The sequence below is a fragment of the Artemia franciscana genome, chromosome 16, assembly GCF_032884065.1.
Source record: "Artemia franciscana chromosome 16, ASM3288406v1, whole genome shotgun sequence".
Taxonomy (NCBI): Eukaryota; Metazoa; Arthropoda; class Branchiopoda; order Anostraca; family Artemiidae; genus Artemia; species Artemia franciscana.
The window spans coordinates 3,072,365-3,089,971 of record NC_088878.1 but is presented as its reverse complement, the minus strand read 5'-3'; the positions used below and the strand labels follow the sequence as shown (position 1 = coordinate 3,089,971).

The 17,607-nt window shown below is 34.9% G+C and overlaps 1 protein-coding gene, 1 non-coding gene and 1 pseudogene across 2 annotated transcripts in view; 2 read left to right on the top strand and 1 right to left on the bottom strand.

Annotated features, from left to right (window-relative positions):
- LOC136036902 (uncharacterized) overlaps nucleotides 1-17,607 on the bottom strand; it is a gene marked incomplete in the record, with an annotated part of 361,814 nt that overhangs the window by 159,647 nt on the left and 184,560 nt on the right.
- LOC136037441 (U1 spliceosomal RNA) lies at nucleotides 15,250-15,396 on the top strand (annotated as a pseudogene).
- Nucleotides 16,134-16,249, top strand: LOC136037464 (U5 spliceosomal RNA). The gene has a single exon (XR_010619960.1). It is a non-coding gene; the product is annotated as a U5 spliceosomal RNA (small nuclear RNA).

Here is a 17,607-nt window from a genome sequence, read left to right as displayed (position 1 = left end):
AATTTGGAGACTTTCGGCTACAAAACAGCCATCAACAACTTCCTTCGTTTCCAGCCCCCAAAAAAAATAATGTCTTTTCTATCAGATATAGCCACTGTTATCAGGAAGATAATTTGCTTCATCATACGGGTTGATGGTGAAAGGATTAGTTACTTACTTAAATCCTCCTACACCTGGGGGCACATAAGGCAGCGACGGTAGACCTAGAACTTGACCAATCTTGTGCCAGAGACCAAAGTTTGTTTAAATTATTTTGAAGACTGGTTGCCTCTTTCTCCAGGGATTGACCAAGTGTCCTGTATTGTCTTTCACTTCATCAAATGCTGAATGGGGTCCAACACCATGAATAGCTTTTGTACATGGCTTTTCAAGAGGTTAAATATGGGTTTTTGTGACTGAAACATATTATTAAATCCATTAAATTCTCCGTAAAGCGGTATCCGTAATTCACCGTAAAGCGGTTGTATGGCAACTCAGGAAATTAATAGCATTCCTACAAATTTCGCCTATTAATTTAAACGGAAAAGCAATATTAGTGTATTCTGATTGCTGATTGAGGAAGGTCAGGGTTTTAACCTTCAATCAAATCAGCATTTCAAAAATTATTATCATATTGTGTTTTTCATGTATTGATTATTAAAACATTAACTCTGTATATAACTTTTCATGCAGTGAAGTTGTACAAACGGTTTATTGTAAATTATTTCTTGGTTTTGTCTTAAAATGAATTTAAAAAAAGTATCTAGTTACGCTGTATTGTGCGAAATATTTTTTCATTAATAATTTGTACAATATCCTTCAAAAATATCAGTTAGAAGAGAATTTCTTAATCTATTGCTTTAAATTTTGACCATGTGATATGATCCCGAAGGCCTCTTTTTCAATAAGTCAGTGTGAATAGGTGAATTCTTGATGACTAAACATCCCTTTATTAAGTAAAAACATTTAAGGATGTATTAGTAATTTGAAACGTCTCAGAATTTGATGTAACAATCGACAGGTTTCAACCTTTTTGTGTGGTTTCAACAGAAAAAGAGTAAATTTTCCAAATGCTACATGCTTAAAAATTGTTTCACACAAAAAAAATGATGAGGATAGCCGATAAACTATTACACCTTACAGCTCAAGAAGTCGGTAGCGGTCCTGCAGATTGCACCCATTGATTTCGATTTGGAAGCAATATTAGTGTATGCTGATTGAAAAGATCAGGGTTTCAACCTTCAATCACATCAGCATTTCAAAAATTGTTAATCAATGTTTCTCCATTTTTCGTTAATTGATTTAAAATATGTTTATTCCCAATAAGACTTTTGGGAAAGTTTGATGACTTTAAAAATTTGTACAAATGACTATCAAATGATTCAAGCCTTTTAGGATTCGCAATTAAAGCGAATACCAAATCTTCTAGATTTTAAATCTTGCCATGGATTATAAAATCACTCTTTTTGTCATCAATTGGTACATGTTCATTGTCAGTGAAAGAGGTGAAGAGTCTTTTACTTTGCTCTCAATACGAATGAGGGTCTATATCAGAAAAATGACCGATAATGTATACTTTAATTGAAAATTCGTCATTTTTAAGAGCTCAAGAAGTGCTTAAATTTGAATTTGAGATAGAAGCGATTATTATGTTCGTAAAGAACGTACAAAAAGACATAGAGTGGTATGTTCACTTTATTGGTAAGTCAATTATATAAACTGCGAAAATTTTTCCCTGATTAGTTTTTTTTAGTTGTTTTAATTTTAATTTTCTTTTCTTTTCCTTCTTTAAACTTCTTTAAAATGCTTTTGAAAATACCAAACGAGTGACATTCTTGAGCTGACTCAGGTAGGCTATTCTAAACAATATGACAAGCAATTAATGGATTAAAGTCGGACCTTACCGATCGAGTTAATAAAATATTAATTTCCTTGAATTGCGATGTGTAGACCTATCAATGTTTTCAGAAAACACTAGCACACCAATTGGTGAGGAAGATTTAAAATATATCAAACGAAGGCGTCTTAATATCAGCGCATCACATATTAGTATGTAAAAGAGTGGTGGACGCTTCGCATATTGCTTACGTTCAAAATAGCTCATGTTTTGAAACGTGTTTATAAAAATATTGGCGAGGCGAGAAGTTTAAGTTCCCTTACCACACTTGCTCGAGTGGCTTTGGCTGAAAAGAAGTTGACGATAGAGTATTTACAGAATGAATCCAGTTACACTCTTCATCGAAATCATAAAGTTTACGGTAATGATTATTGAAAAACTAAAGGATTTTCCCCATTGTGAAGTACAAGCAGATATTTTGAGTCTAGACAAGATTCCAAGACATTAAAAAAAACCGTAAAAGTATATATTAGTTGCAACCAGTGTATTCTGAGCACTACCATTTTTAGTTTAAAGAGTTTAAGGTTTTTGTCGGATTATGCTACCTGCTGCTAATCCTGGCCAATGCAGGAAAAATCTTGAACAGAGACAATTACTGTGAAGTCACGAACATTTTTATTAACTTTTTTTAACTTAAATTTTTTTTTTAGTATCTTTAGTTAATCTTCTGATGAATGATCTTTTTATTGCCTAAAATCATTGCTGAAGCTCATTTTTTTTCTAAAAATTAAACCATGTTGTTAATAAAAGGGTAACAAGTCGAGATGACAAAGCGCTTCCCTTTTTTACTCCTTCTTCAACTTTAAACGGCCTTGAAAGTCCCGAACCAGGTGATCTTACTGCCGCATTAGTTTCAAAATATATATTTACAAACAAACGGATAATACAAGCCTGTACGTAGTATCCCACAAGTTCAAGGCTTTTTTCAGCTGAACTCTATTACCATTATCAAACACCTTTTTTAAGTCAAAAATGCAACGTAAAATTTATTTTTCCTGATCCCTACTCTTCAATTAACCCTCTTAAAACAAACCCTCTATCTGTATCACGGAAACCTTTTCTGAAACTCCATTGTTCTTCTTTTCTACTCCAAAGACATTGATCATATTTTGAAAAAAAAGTGTTAGTGGAAATTCAACATGACCACCTTTTAAGAGCTGAAAATAATGAGACACCATATTTTCTTATCCAGTCTAATTTTAAAGACAATAATGCTGCATGTTGATTGATACGAGGAGCAGTCAATTCCCGCCACCTGATGTGCATACCGGTGCGACATAGTTTCACCATGCTCGGAACAGTTTTCCGACGCTTGGCACGATTTGCAACACACTTGGTACACACCCAAAAGCGCCTGGTACAGTTTCACCTTGCTTGACACGCGCCACCTACTAATCACTCTCTCTGCAAACTTTAATTAAATATTCACAGGCAGTATCCTGATTTGCGATCCAAGGTCCTATTCAATTAAATACAATAGCCAAAACTCAAGACATTGTCAACTACCCCTTTAACATATGATGATTGATTTTTATCAAAGCATATATTCAAGGATATCTTAGCTTACTAATTACGGCCCCTTAAAATTATATTAGGCGGGATCAATAATCTATCTGTTGTTCATTTGAGCCAATTCAGGGGGGAAATAAAAGGTGGTATTTCAAAAACTACATTTTTTTTAGTGTTTTATTGAAAATATCCATTTCATGCCATTGGCATTGGAAAAAAAATACCAGTCTGAAATTCAAAAAATACCCCCTCCCCTTAAATTTTTATTCACATCGTGAACGTATTTTAATTGCTTTAGTGACATATTACATGACATTCAGATTGATTTGCAAAAGTTTAATCTCTGTTTGTTACACCAGGGGCTATTCACCAGGCAGCTTGCCACATGCTCGAAGCCAAAAGAGAATCTAAATTCAACCTTAAACTTTTTGCAAATCCATTTAACTATTATACAACCGATCATTGAAGCTAAGAAACTATGTTGAAAGGATCTACGTAGATAAACAAAAACTTATCTAGAAAAAACATAAACTCAATTTCGTTTAAAGACGACATAAAAAAAAACTTTTTAAATAAGGGATCTGCACATTTAGAGACATGAACCGTCACGGGCAATCAATACATGAACAGATTCATTTAATAAAATCATTCTATAAGATGTTTTTAGGGATCACTTGAGACCTGGAGATGACCAAACAGTAAAGATGTTATTACAGATAATTTTGCATCAGCGGCTCTAAATTACTAAAAAATATATTTGAGAGGGGGGAGAGCTTAAATTTTGTAATATTTTGAATATAAAATTCCTGGAAATACAAAAAAGATAACATATTAACGAAAGTTCTGACAAATAGCTTCGCTTTAAAAAATTTTGTAGTGCTTTCAAATTGAGGTCTCCGTACATACTCCTTCTTCCTTGTTTTGTATTTTTTTTTGTAATTTCTATTATAATGTAAATTCTAACGTAATGTAATATAATATAATTCTAATATAAATTCTATTGTAATGTAAATTCTAAATTTTGTTATTTTTTTTGTAAGATTTTGTAAATTTTAAATTGTTTTGTGTTTTTTTTTTGTAAATTATATTATAATATAAATTCTAATGCAAAATAATGTTGCTCACTTATTTTGTGTTTTCGAGACGTTGTATATCTTTGGTGGAAGCAAGTACCATCTCCTGCTGTTCTTCCTCTCTTGAAGTGTTCTGTCACATGGAGCTTAGGAGCAGTTATTACTGTGACAATAATTTAGTTGAAATGGTCTTTCACATGGGTTTTATCAAGACAAGCCACTCTCTGTGAGTGGTGACTATACAATTTCCTTCATACTAAAGACGAGAGGTTAGGGAAAAGATATTACACTTTGGAATTTTGTTTCATTGATTTGTTTTTCAAGAAGCTGAGTAGTGGGTGTTGGTGACTGATCAAAATATTTACCCTGATTTTTTTATTTCTTCATTAGTAGTAATTCATTTTTAGCTTAGCCATATTCGCAGTCGAGACTATCTCCACGGCTTGACAACTATTTTTAGTTCATATGTTTCTGATAACATGAGTGTTTAAGCGGAAATTTCTGGAATCTAAGTCTGATTGCGAAAATCCTGAAAGTCAGTCTCCATTTGGCATTTATACAAAAAAAGTACTGAAAAAAGTCCATTTCTTAAAATAGAGACAGGATTTCCGTTCCTTTTCTATGTATTGGCAGAAAAAAGAATTTAATATATTTCTCCCCCTCCATCTCTTTTTACAAAAAGTCTCAAATGGAGATAGCTCTAAGTCACGTATGAACGACTACTTTGCTTGGGGATGAAGAAATAAAGGAACCATTTAACAATGCGGAAAACCGTAGTGTTAAGTGAAAGTTGAAACACTGCATGCCGAACATAAGTTTGTCCAGGGCTTCGACAAGGAAGTTAGTAACTTCCTTTAAGCAATTAAGTTTTTAGAATTCCGAATTCGAGAAGTAGGAATTACCGTTACCTCAATCAATCAATCTATTTATTCAAGCAAAAAATTTACAACGAAGACACTTCAACACAAACTCCCCCGGACTCCCCCATAAGGCTCTATGGCCAGAAAAAAACAGAAGAGAAACAAAAATGAAACAAATGCTAAAAAATTTCAATATAATGCAACCATTTTACATTACAACCATTTTAAGACTCAACACACAAACACACCCAAAAAAAGACCTAAACATTAAGAGATTTTAAAGATCCCCCCCAAAAATATATAGGACTACCCAATAAATTAAATAAAATTCCAAATACACATTTGAAACCAAGCCACAAGAAATATTAAACAAAACTCAACACCCCTTACAACAAACATTACTAACCCAGGCTAGGGTCACCTGTCCCCCTCTCCCATCAAAAAAATAAATTATAAGCATAAACATCAAGACATTAAAAACTTCTTTTAGTTCTTTTAATTTTAGTTTTCTTTTCTTTTCCTTCTTTAAACTTCTTTAAAATACTTTTGAAAATACAAAACGATTGACATTCTTGAGCTGACTCAGGTAGGCTATTCTAAACAATATGACAAGCAATTAATGGATTAAAGTCAGACCTTACCGATCGAGTTAATAAAATATTAATTTCCTTGAATTGCGATGCGTAGACCTATCAATGATGAAAGAAGGGGTAGTTTGAAGGACTGTGGAAACACCACCAAGAAGCTGATGAAAAGTGAATGACACAAACAAAAAATGTACAGAGACCTCAATTTGACCTCATTTTGACCTCAATTTGAAAGCTCAAAATGTTTTAAAGCGAAGCTATTTGTCAGAACTTTCGTTAATATGTTATCTTTTTTGTATTTCCAGGAATTTTATATTCAAAATCTTACAAAAATTAAGCTCTCCCCCCTCTCAAATGTACTTTTTAGTAATTTAGAGCCACTGATGCAAAATTATCTGTCAATAACATCTCTACTGTTTGGTCATCTGCAGGTCTCAAGTGATCCCTAAAAAGATCTTAAAGAATGATTTTATTAAATGAATCTTTTCATGTTTTGATTGCCCGTGACGGTTCATGTCTCTAAATCTGCAGATCCCTTATTTATAAAAATTTTTTTTATGTCGTCTTTAAACGACATTGAGTTTATGTTTTTTCTAGATAAGTTTTTGTTTATCTACGTAGATCCTTTCAACATAGTTTCTTAGCTTCAATGATCTGTTGTAAAATAGTTAAATGGATTTGCAAAAAGTTTAAGGTTGTATTTAGATTCTCTTTTGGCTTTGAGCATGAGGCAAGCTGCCTGGTGAATAGCCCTTGGTGTAACAAACAAAGATTAAGCTTTTGCAAATCAATCTGAATGTCATGTAATATGTCACTAAAGCAATTGAAATACATTCACGATGTGAATAAAAATTTAAGGCGAAGGGATATTTTTTGAATTTCAGATTGGTATTTTTTTCCAATGGAAATGCCATGAAATTTATATTTTCAATAACACACTAAAAAAGTGTATTTTTCAAAATACCACCTTTTATTCCCCCCCTGAATTGGCTCAAATGAACAACAGATAGATTATTGATCCTGCTTAATATTAGTTTAAAGAGCCGAAATTAGTAAGCTCAGATATCCTTGAATATATACTTTGATAAACATCACTCATCATGTGTTAAAGGGGTAGTTGACAATGTCTTGATTTTTGGCTATCGTATTTAATTGAATAGGACCTTGGATCACAAATCAGGATACTATCTGTGAATATTTAATTAAAGTTTGCAGAGAGTGATTAGTAGGTGGCGCGTTTCAAGCAAGGTGAAACTGTACCAAGCGTTTTTGGGTGTGTACCAAGTGTGTTACGAATCGTGCCAAGTGTCGGAAAACTGTTCCGAGCATGGTAAAACTATGCGGCAGACATGGCACACCGATATGCACATCAGGTGGCGGGAATTGACTGCTCCTCGTATCAATCAACATGCAGCATTATTGTCTTTGAGATTTGAATGCATAAGAAAATATGGTGTCTCATTATTTTCAGCACTTAAAAGGTGGTCCTGTTGAATTTCCCCTAACACTTTTTTCTTCAATATATGATCAATGTCTTCGGAGTACGAAAGAAGAAGAACGAAGTTTCAGAAAAGGTTTCAGTGATACAGATAGAGGGTTTGTTTTAAGCGGGTTAATTGAAGAGTAAGGATCAGAAAAAATAAATTTTACGTTGCATTTTTGACTTAAAAAAGGTGTTTGATAATGATAATAGAGTTCAGCTGAAAAAAAGCCTTGAACTTGTGGGGTACTAGGTACAGGCTTTTATTATCTGTTTGTTTGTAAATATATCTTTTGAAACTAATGCGGCAGTAAGATCACCTGGTTCGGGACTTTCAAGACCGTTTAAGGTTGAAGAAGGAGTAAAACAGGGAAGCGCTTTGTCACCTCGACTTGTTGCCCTTTCATTAACAACATGGTTTAATTTTTAGAAAAAAAATGAGCTTCAGCAATGATTTTAGGCAATAAAAAGTTCATTCATCAGAAGATTAACTAAAGATACTAAAAAATAGTTAAGTTAAAAATAGTTAAGAAAAATGTTCGTGACTTCAGAGTAATTGTCTCTGTTCAAGATTGAAGTCGTTTTTTTCCTGCGTTGGCCAGGATTAGCAGCAGGTAACATAATCCGACAAAAACCCTAAACTCTTTAAACTAAAAATGGTAGTGTTCGGAATGGCAATACTACTATTTTAATAACATGTAGTTCATTTTTTTGCATTGATCCCTAGTCCATTCAAATCTATTTTTTGTGAAATTCATATATAAAACTGAAATTTGATTTTTGTTATAGTTGTTTATCGTTTTCTGTGTAAAAGAATTATATAAAATGCAGTTTTTTTTCTGTGAAATTGGCTATTCAACTTTGCATATGATCAAAGAAAGTATTATATTTCTTCATATTTAGTCTGATATTTAGATCAATAAGAATCATTCAGATCAATGCAAATATCCTCAAATAAAAGCACAAGGACAAAAGTAATATTTCTTTTCTAAAACATCGTTAGTAATTAGTTAAAAGCTGTCACAGAAAGGGCAATAGCCCATTGATAGCAATCTACCTATGATTAAATTAAAATTTTGATCAGTTTTAAGGGGAAGATGGAGTCTAAAAACGACAACAAAGAGCCTATTGGCTCTCCAATTATTCATTGATAAAACTAGATCTAGATGAATAAATAGATTCTAAAAGAAGTAAAAATTAATTGAAACCTCAAATTTAAGTTGAATCTAAACAAATTAAAAACACCAGAAATAGAAAATTTGCTTTTTCTACCCACTCCTAAACATGAAAGTTCAAACATTTTTCGTTTCATTTATGCACTACCGAAAGCAAAAATGTTATAAACATTGTTTCTTACGTTGATAATACTGAAATGTAAAAAAGGACGGTTAAATATTAAATATTCAGTTTATTTCTTCATTAGTCCTTCCCAGTTTTCTTGACTGTTCTAGTGATTTTTTGTTGTTGATGTTTGTAAAAATTAAAGTATATTCTTTAAAATACATCCACTTTTCAATAAAGTGAACATAACACAATAGGCTTCAAAACCTTTACAGCTAGGAGAGGGATGCAGTAGATATTGGTAACTGCCTCCTTTTATTACGAGAAAAATATCACCTGTGCGTGTTTATTGGTTTTCTTTCTTTTTTTCACGAGGGTAATCATATCGAATCAATGGTCAAAGAACTTTGGGGGAGGACTCATTTGGACGAAAACTAAAAGATCCAGTAACCTCTTTAAGTGACTAAACTTACTGAAAAGTAACAAGCTACCCTCCTACGCCCTTCCCTCCCCCAAAGTCATCTGATCGGAATTTTGAAATATTCATTTTATTCAAAATAATTTAAAGATCAAATAACTGTGCATCTTTTAATGACAAGACCATCCACAGTGTCTGGGAGAAGGGCTGTAAGTTATGTATTTTGCCTATTCTTTCCATATAGCTTTTGTTATTTGGAAGTGAACAGACACTTTTCGGATAAGTAGAGTTTGCCATGGAGAGGAAGATTTTTGGGAATGAATTTACAAGGGTCAATTTTAAATAGGGAAATTCTTCAGAATTTCTACAGGAAATTTGTCTTACTTTCTTGTTGCCAATAAAATGTTGTATGTAGGGATATTCCAAGGAAATTCTCCGAGGGAAATTTTCAGAAGGATTAAGTTTTTGTGAGATTTTTTCATGCAAGGGTGGATGTCCCACGGTTGAGATCAGTGGAAAAACTTATGTTTTTTATTTAATCACTAAAAGGTGTAACCACTACTCAGGGAACAATACTGACATATGGTTGGTTTTGAAGAACCAAAAGCAGCGAGTAGGTAGTAGAAGTAATTTCATTGCTATATTTCTGTGGTATTAATTCAAGTAATTGAAGTTTTTTAATGTTTTATTTTATATTAGTCAATGCTTAAAAAAAAAAAAATTCGTGGAACTAGATCCCTGTGCAGCTCAACTGTATTTTAATGTTTTATTTTATGAATTACAAGATCCTTCTAAATGTCAAATTTCATGAAGATCCGATCACCCGTTTGTAAATTAAAAATAATTCATTTTTTTCTAATTTTTCCGAATTAACCCCTCCCCACTCCCTTGAAGTGAGCAAACCCGTTCCGTTTGTGTCCATTACGTATCTAGCACTTGTGCTTATTCTTCTCACCAAGTTTCATCCCAATCTCTCCACTCTAAGTGTCTCCCAAGATTTCAGGTTTCCCCCTCCAACTACCCGCAATCTCAAAAGATACAGCAAGGATTTAGAATAAGAGCTTTGAAACACTAGATACTTATAAATATCAGATTTCATTAAGATCTGATCACCCGTTTGTAAGTTAAAAATACCTATTTTTTCTAATTTTTCCAACTTAACCATCCCTTCACTCCCCCCAAGATGTTCAAATCAGGGAAACGACTATTTATAATTTAATCTGGTCTGGTCTCTGATACGCCTGCCAACTTTCATCGTCCTAGCTCATCTGGAAGCGCCCAAACTAGCAAAACCAGGACCGACAGACAGACAAACAGAAATTGCGATTGCTGTATGTCACTTGGTAAATACCAAGTGCATAAAAACTGGTCTTGATCATAGTAACGATTTTTATTGTTAGCAATTTCATTTTCAATTGTTCCATCCCATTCTTCAAAAAGATAAAATAGTGACTTTTGAATTGCAAAACACGACCTCAAAGTCACTGCAGACCCAGTAGGTTTGCATGGAATCAGATAGATTCTTTACACACCTAGTCTTCAGGTCTCAAAATTTGAAATTTGTTTTGGGTATTTGAAATTTTTGGCAAGCGTGTCCCTAACTATTTTCCTTTGGGGCAGGAGGAATATGGTGACTGATCAAAATTATACTGACGATTTTTCTTTTTTGAGCGAGCAAACGTGAATTGCCGCGATCAGTGAAACTTTATAAAAAATACCATTAAAAAGTGTATTAACTTTTGTATTTGCGTCTTTGATACCTATTTGAGCAAAATATATTGTATTGTAAAACACAGTTTTTTCACCCGACTGGCACCGCAAATCGGTTGTGGTTGAATGCAGTACTTCCACTTTTTGATTTCAATTTTCCCTATTTTCATACCAATTTTCCCTAGAAGTCCTCGTGTTTAGGTCTGTTTTCTCCCTATTTCTCTCCCTAGAAAAAAGGATATTTTGGCCTAGATTTCTACAGAATTTACATGAGATCTTTTTACTCCAGATAATGATAATATCTTTACACTAACGAGAATACATACAAAAGTTCAAACTGAGATCTTTTTACTTCAGATAATGATAACATCTTTACACTAACGAGAATACATAAAAAAGTTCAAACAAGTGTCATCTCCAGCACTTCATGGCACGTAGCGTTTGCCTTCGTCTTGAAGCCAGCGACAGCTTTCGGTATACTGACAGTTGATGAAGTTTTATCTTTGTTTTTCAGCCAGTAATTGACTCGGATCAGTGAATCTAGGGTGACATTTTCAAGACTATTTCTCATGTCTGTTTTGATCAATTTCAGGAGGCTGAACAAACGTTCAGCTGGAACATTGCTAAAAGGTAACGAGAATATCAGTGAAATGCACTTCCACCGTTCCGGGTACTTGATTTCGCCACTGCTAGTCTTCAGACCAAGTATTTTCTTCCAGTATTGTTCAACTGACAGGTCTACAACTTGGGAATCTCTCAAATGAAGCTCAGTGACATCAGTCATTGCCTGTGACCTCCATTCTACGTCCGTTTTCTGGAGGGAATACTTTTCTGTTAGAACAGGAAATCTCACAAATAGTGGCCTTAGAGATCTTGGGTTCAAACTTCTTGCATTCCTTGGTTCAACTAAAGCCAAAATGTCATAAATTTCGTCTTCAAACTTGAACCGGTCTTTGATCTGCTTGATCAGGACTATATAGCAGTTTCGACATGACTGGTAAAAAAGATCAATGTTATCACTTGGCTCTTTAGCATCCTCGAGTTATTGTATGGAATCGATTGCAGCTATTCCAACATATGTCTGGTTTAAAGCCAGGTACTCACTTGAAAGGTAAGGATCCAGTTCAGTAAACGAACCAACACTGCGAATATAGTCCAGTTGCATGAAGTTAGACGCAACATCATTCACAAGTTTGCTTACACTAAGCTTCAGAGAGTGAAGAAGTGGGAGTTCGGATTGAAAAACTGTATTGAATTCGTTGGAGAGGCCAAGAGAGCAGTCCATGAATTCAAGGTATGGCTTTCTCAACTTGCTTTGTAATGTCGACAAGATAAGGTCATTTGTTGCAGTTGGGTCTTCAAACGTTGTTTCTACGAAATACTGAATAAGAGCAACCCGTTGCTCAATAAGCCTCTTCACACAGGCCTGAAGGGATAACCAACGGATCTGTCCCGGAGCAAGAATTCGGTGTGCTTCGTATCGGAAGAACTCCTGAAATTCGGTGAACTTCTCTCGCCTGGAAGCGCTTCTGAAAAAGTGGGCATAGATATTTCGCGCCAAGTCTTCGAATGTCTTGGGAAGTGACAAGCATGCATATGACGAGCATAAGTGAATAAGATGGCATGAGCATTTTACATTCAAGATGTGTGGCACCATGGCTTTCATAAGGGTTGAAGCGGATTTGTTGGCTCCAAACATGACGTTAGTTGTATCTGCACAAAATCCAACAATATTTTGCCAGAGAATCGAGTTTTCCTCAATGACTTGCTTGATGCGGTTAGTCAGGCCCTCAGCCGATCCATCACTACACTTAACCATATCCAATGCTTCGACATGAAGTTTTAGATCTTTCTTGCTAAAAAATAAAACCATGATAACTAGCTGTTTATCAATAGTACTATCAGTGGTTTCGTCAATTATCACAGAAAAAAAAGTGGTTTTGAGCAACTCGACTAACTGCTTCTGTAGCACCAACGAAAAATTCTGTCGCAAAATATTTGTAGCTTTCTATTTATCCAATGTGACCCCTTCCAGGGCCTGGTGTTTGGGAAATAATTTTCTGAGGAGAGGAATCAAGCTGTCTGCAAGACGTAATGGCAGATTATATTCTGCCAAAAATATGCAGATCCGCTGTTCAATTTCTTTGGAATGACTGCCTACAGTCAGAAGTTTTTCAATGCTGCCAGACTTCGTCTCGATTTCACTGCTTGCTTTTATATGCTGCTTGGTCAGGGCATGCTTCGTCAACTCTGATTTCCCACAATACACATACTTCAAACAGAACTTACAGTATGGTACAGAAGTCTTTTTTTTTGACTTGTTTGACACTCTTTTCTCTATCCAATTTTTCTCTATCCGCTTGTAAACAAAATTTTGCTCGTATATTTTCTTTTGGGAATTCTGCCCTGAACCCTGCTTTTTTTTGGAGGAGTCACCAGGAAGTGAACTCCAGGAACATCATCATCTTCGTCATCCAGTCGTCTTTCGGGACTAGATCCAATTCTAAGACTATCTTCCTCTGATTCTGTACACTGGCTTTCAGATGAACTTTGCATGTTAATGATCTCTAGAAAAAGTGTTTTATTAGCGATCAAAACTAGTCTATTTCTATAATTACTTGTACAAGGGTACACAATAATTAGATCTGATAAACTATGCTCATGGGCATTAAGGTGCATATCCTCAATTAACTTAAATTACCTCATGTATAATTTAAGTTTGCAGTATGGAGTACGGATGGACCAAAAATTTGCAATGGTTGTATTGCACGTTTTTGCAAAAATCAAAACGAAGTATGCCTAGCTTGATAAATGATAATTAGTCATTTATTATGTTGTTTGTTGGTTGGTTTAGAAAATGGTTAACCTTTACTACTGTACGCCAGCAAAAACGTAGGTTTTTTCATTAGTGCAGTAGATTTAAATAGTAAAGAGTTAAGTCGTCTTTATTAATAAAGTAAGTATCAAAGTAAAGTATCTCCAGATTTGGAACACCACTTTAAATGGAAAAAGAAATTTGTGACCCACTTCTTCACTAGAAGATCTTTGCTTTGATGTCTTCTAACCTAGGAGGGACCAACCCAAGCAAAAACAACAAAAAAGAAGTTTCTCTGTAAACCTAACTTAACAAAATACTTTAATTTGCTACTTTCATATTGCTGCAGTCCAAGGCAAAACAGTAGATCTTACATTATTCCAAATGGCAAGTGGCAGGCAAGTGGACATGAACAAAAGACTAGACTAAATATTGTTGTGTGAATTATCATATTAAAAATAAGGGTATTCACAGCTAGTTTTAACAGAATGCAGGGTCCTTTATAGACAGTATGGATTGCAACTTTTCTGCAAAAAAGCCACAGCTTGCACCAACACCAGCATCTGTCCCTAAATTTTGACACAGAAGCCACAGTCTGCACATGTTGTATAGGAGGATGACCTTAGGTCAGTGTCTTTCAGGACCGTAGTTGGTAGAAATAAGTCTTTCAACTTCCGTAAATGTCTTGTATACTTTCTTCTATGCTCAGATTGTAGCTGGGGCCTTGTTTTTTTTAGCTAAGCAATGGAGAGTGCCATTTTGTGTCAGGATGAAACATCAACGCCTGCCAATTATCAAGTCAAAAACTGTTCTTTCATGGTTTAAATCATATTTTCTTACTTCATAATTAAATTTAAGCCCTTCTGACCTGTTTAAAATTGATGTAGTTACAAAATCAATTAAAATATTCATTTTTTAAGTAGCAGAATTGCTTTCTTCTTTTTTACTCCTAAAGAGGTCAAATGTCATAGACTGTACAATCATAGAAGGGAATGTATAAAACTGAAAGAAAATTTTAGAATTGAAAAATTATAGTTTCTGACTTTTCACCCATCGACCTAAGGTCACCTCCATGGGCAGCTGGTGCTGCCCAGGCTCCCGGCTAAGGCAGCTGGTGCTTTATTTGGATTGTCCCCTGTAGATTTGCAGATAGATGACCACGGGAAAAAGAGGTCACCAGCAGATTGAAAGAATCCCTAATGTTAAGTGCATAGGCCGCATGCTCCTATTCTACAATTGCTGCCTAACCAATACTCTTTATGTTGGGCAGTTTACACCCAATCAAAGGCATTGCTTAAAAATAAACTAAATACTAGGCTACCTAAACTAAATTACTAAATACCTAATGGATGAAAATCCAAGGGATTAAAGTCGTCCCTTCCTAATGAATGTCATTCCACGCTTTAGCTTTTTTTTTAAATTTCGCGCTGATCTTTGTAATATAAGCCAGTGTTGCGACATAAGTATTTTCAAGAAGACTGACCATAATGTCCAATCTATAAGAATTTGTCAGCCTTCGTTTGAAAAATTCGAATTCTCCCTGAAGATCCCTAAAAACCCTTACTTTACCCCAGATTTCCCTAAATCCCTAGATTCAAAATAAGTGTCCCTAAAAGAAGTGATTTTCCCCTAAAATAGGGTAATCTCCCTAGAAGTGGAAGCCCTGGCTCCCAGGGTGAGGCCTTTCCATTGCACTTTGGATTGGCTGACCCCTGTGATTATCCAAAATGGGGGTAACTCAACAGCGTAATTTTTGGTAGTGGGGACTGTGTTTGCGCGGACCTCTGTCCACACATTGAATAGGTTTTTTCCTTTGAGCCCGTACTATGTTGTAATTTTGTGAATTGAAAGGAAAAAGTATGCAAATTGATAATGTTTAAACCAAGTAATTTAGAACATCTCTTAAATAAACACATTTTGTTTTTCTTACTCTTGTATTAAAGCAAATGATGGGGTATCAATGATCAGTCTCCATAATTAAATTGCCTAAATTGATTGAATTCCTGATGTATTTTGTTTTTGAAAATACTCAGTAATTATCAAATACTGACTTTTAAATTGAACTAGGAATCGAATCCAATTGCTGAAATTTAAATTAAGGCACAAAGGCTAGTCTTAAAGAGTGAAATGCCCTTGGTCACCACACATTTCATCAAGTCTATTGTATTGGCAACATATCAGACTAAGAATTCCTTCACTACCGCTAAGCTTCTTGGAATATTTTAATAGGGGGCCCTTTGGCTACAGCAATTGATCGACCATTCAGCTACATTACAATTATTTTTGGGCCTGATTACTGAATATTTATGGTATTTTCTGCGGATGTAGTTTTAGTAGTATGTCATTAAAGTTACCCATGAATTGCTGTTCATTGAATATGTTTTCGTATCATATGATTTTTTGGCCCGTATTTACTTGATTGAACATTGAATTTCTTATTGCTTTCGAACCTTGTTAAAAAAAAAACACGAGGATTTACTAGGATTTATTTGTATATACCCAAGTCAACCTTAGTAATTTTCATAGCTCTGGCCTCTCCTCATATCGAGTTAATCTTTCGCCTTTTACTAAAGATTACCGTGGGGAGGGGTACTTGATGAGTCTTAACTAATTTTTGAATGCCGAAAGGCAGACTAGTCTACACAATTGTTGTATGTTTTAATATTTCAAGATTACTTATCTAGATATTAATATTATTTAGATACTATCTTACTTATCAAGATGTTAGGGTTGTCAGACAAATAACCCTGGAAAATGCAAGATAATTGAAATCATTTATGAACAAAAATCCAATCTTTTCAAAAGTATAAAACAAATTTTGAACTTATGGGCAAATGGTAAAAAGGGACAGTAATTGTGAAATATGGCACAACTTCCAGGGGTGTTTAAATAAGCTATGTTTATAGGGAAGTAGACGTGATTGATGTTGTTAGTCGCCTAGTTGCCTACAGCCCTTCAGTTGACAAGTGGCTGGCTAGATGTTTGTTGTTATCTTTTGCAGATTACATCCAGGGAAGCTACTTTTCAGTGGGTAAGGGATGCTCGAAGGCACTCTTGGTTTGGTGCAATAGTGTGCCAAGTCCTAGGCGCTCTTGACTCCGAAATCTCTTAGGGCCCTCATTCCTCCCTCGTCTAGGAACCGTATTTCCATTCCATTTTAGGGGATTCCTCTAAAATGAGGAGTTTGGAGATCTTACAGGGGCAAATCCTTTCATTTGGGGACTCCATTGGTTTCTAGACACAATACTCAGTCTGGCGGGAGAACACGATCCAAGAGACAATTCTCTGTGTGAAGGGAAAAGAGAATCAACAGGCGATTCTCCATGTGAAGGGAGACCAAGAAACGAGTCTGTGAGGAAGGAGAAGCCTGGAGCCTAAATGCAAATATAACACAAAATCCCTGTGATTTACCACCTCAAAGTTTTATCTTCGTTGATTCATTCGGGGAGTCTGAAGTATGGCATTCTAACAGCTAAACTAATGATTCTTCGGTCTGAAATGACTGAAATACATTCTACAACATATTTTGGCACAAGGAATTGGTGTGGTCAGGACTGGCCCATTTTTCTTTTGCAGGCCTTACTCCAGAACCATCCTAAATTTTACACAAGTCTATTTTGCCTCCAGATGGAGAAGACTTTGTGATGGGCCAATGGGCCTGTACGAAATTGGAAGGGAAATGATACTTGTATTTATTTGTTAAGCCCTTAGATGGTTTAAAAGTGGTTCAAGTCCCAGCTACATTTAGTCCTCTTTTGTTTCGTCTTAAAAAGTAACTATTTCTGGATTTATTATCCTTAGAGCATAGCCACTTAATTTACTTAGGCTAAAAAGTAAAAGGCAAAGCATTGCTCAAGAAATGTGAACAAAATTAACTCTTTCTACTAAGTCCTTCTAGCTCGACTTCATCTTATAGGACTTTTTTTTTCATTTCTTTTGCTTTTCTACAGTGGCATAATTTCGTCAAAATCCAAACTTGAAGGGGAGGGAGGAGCAAA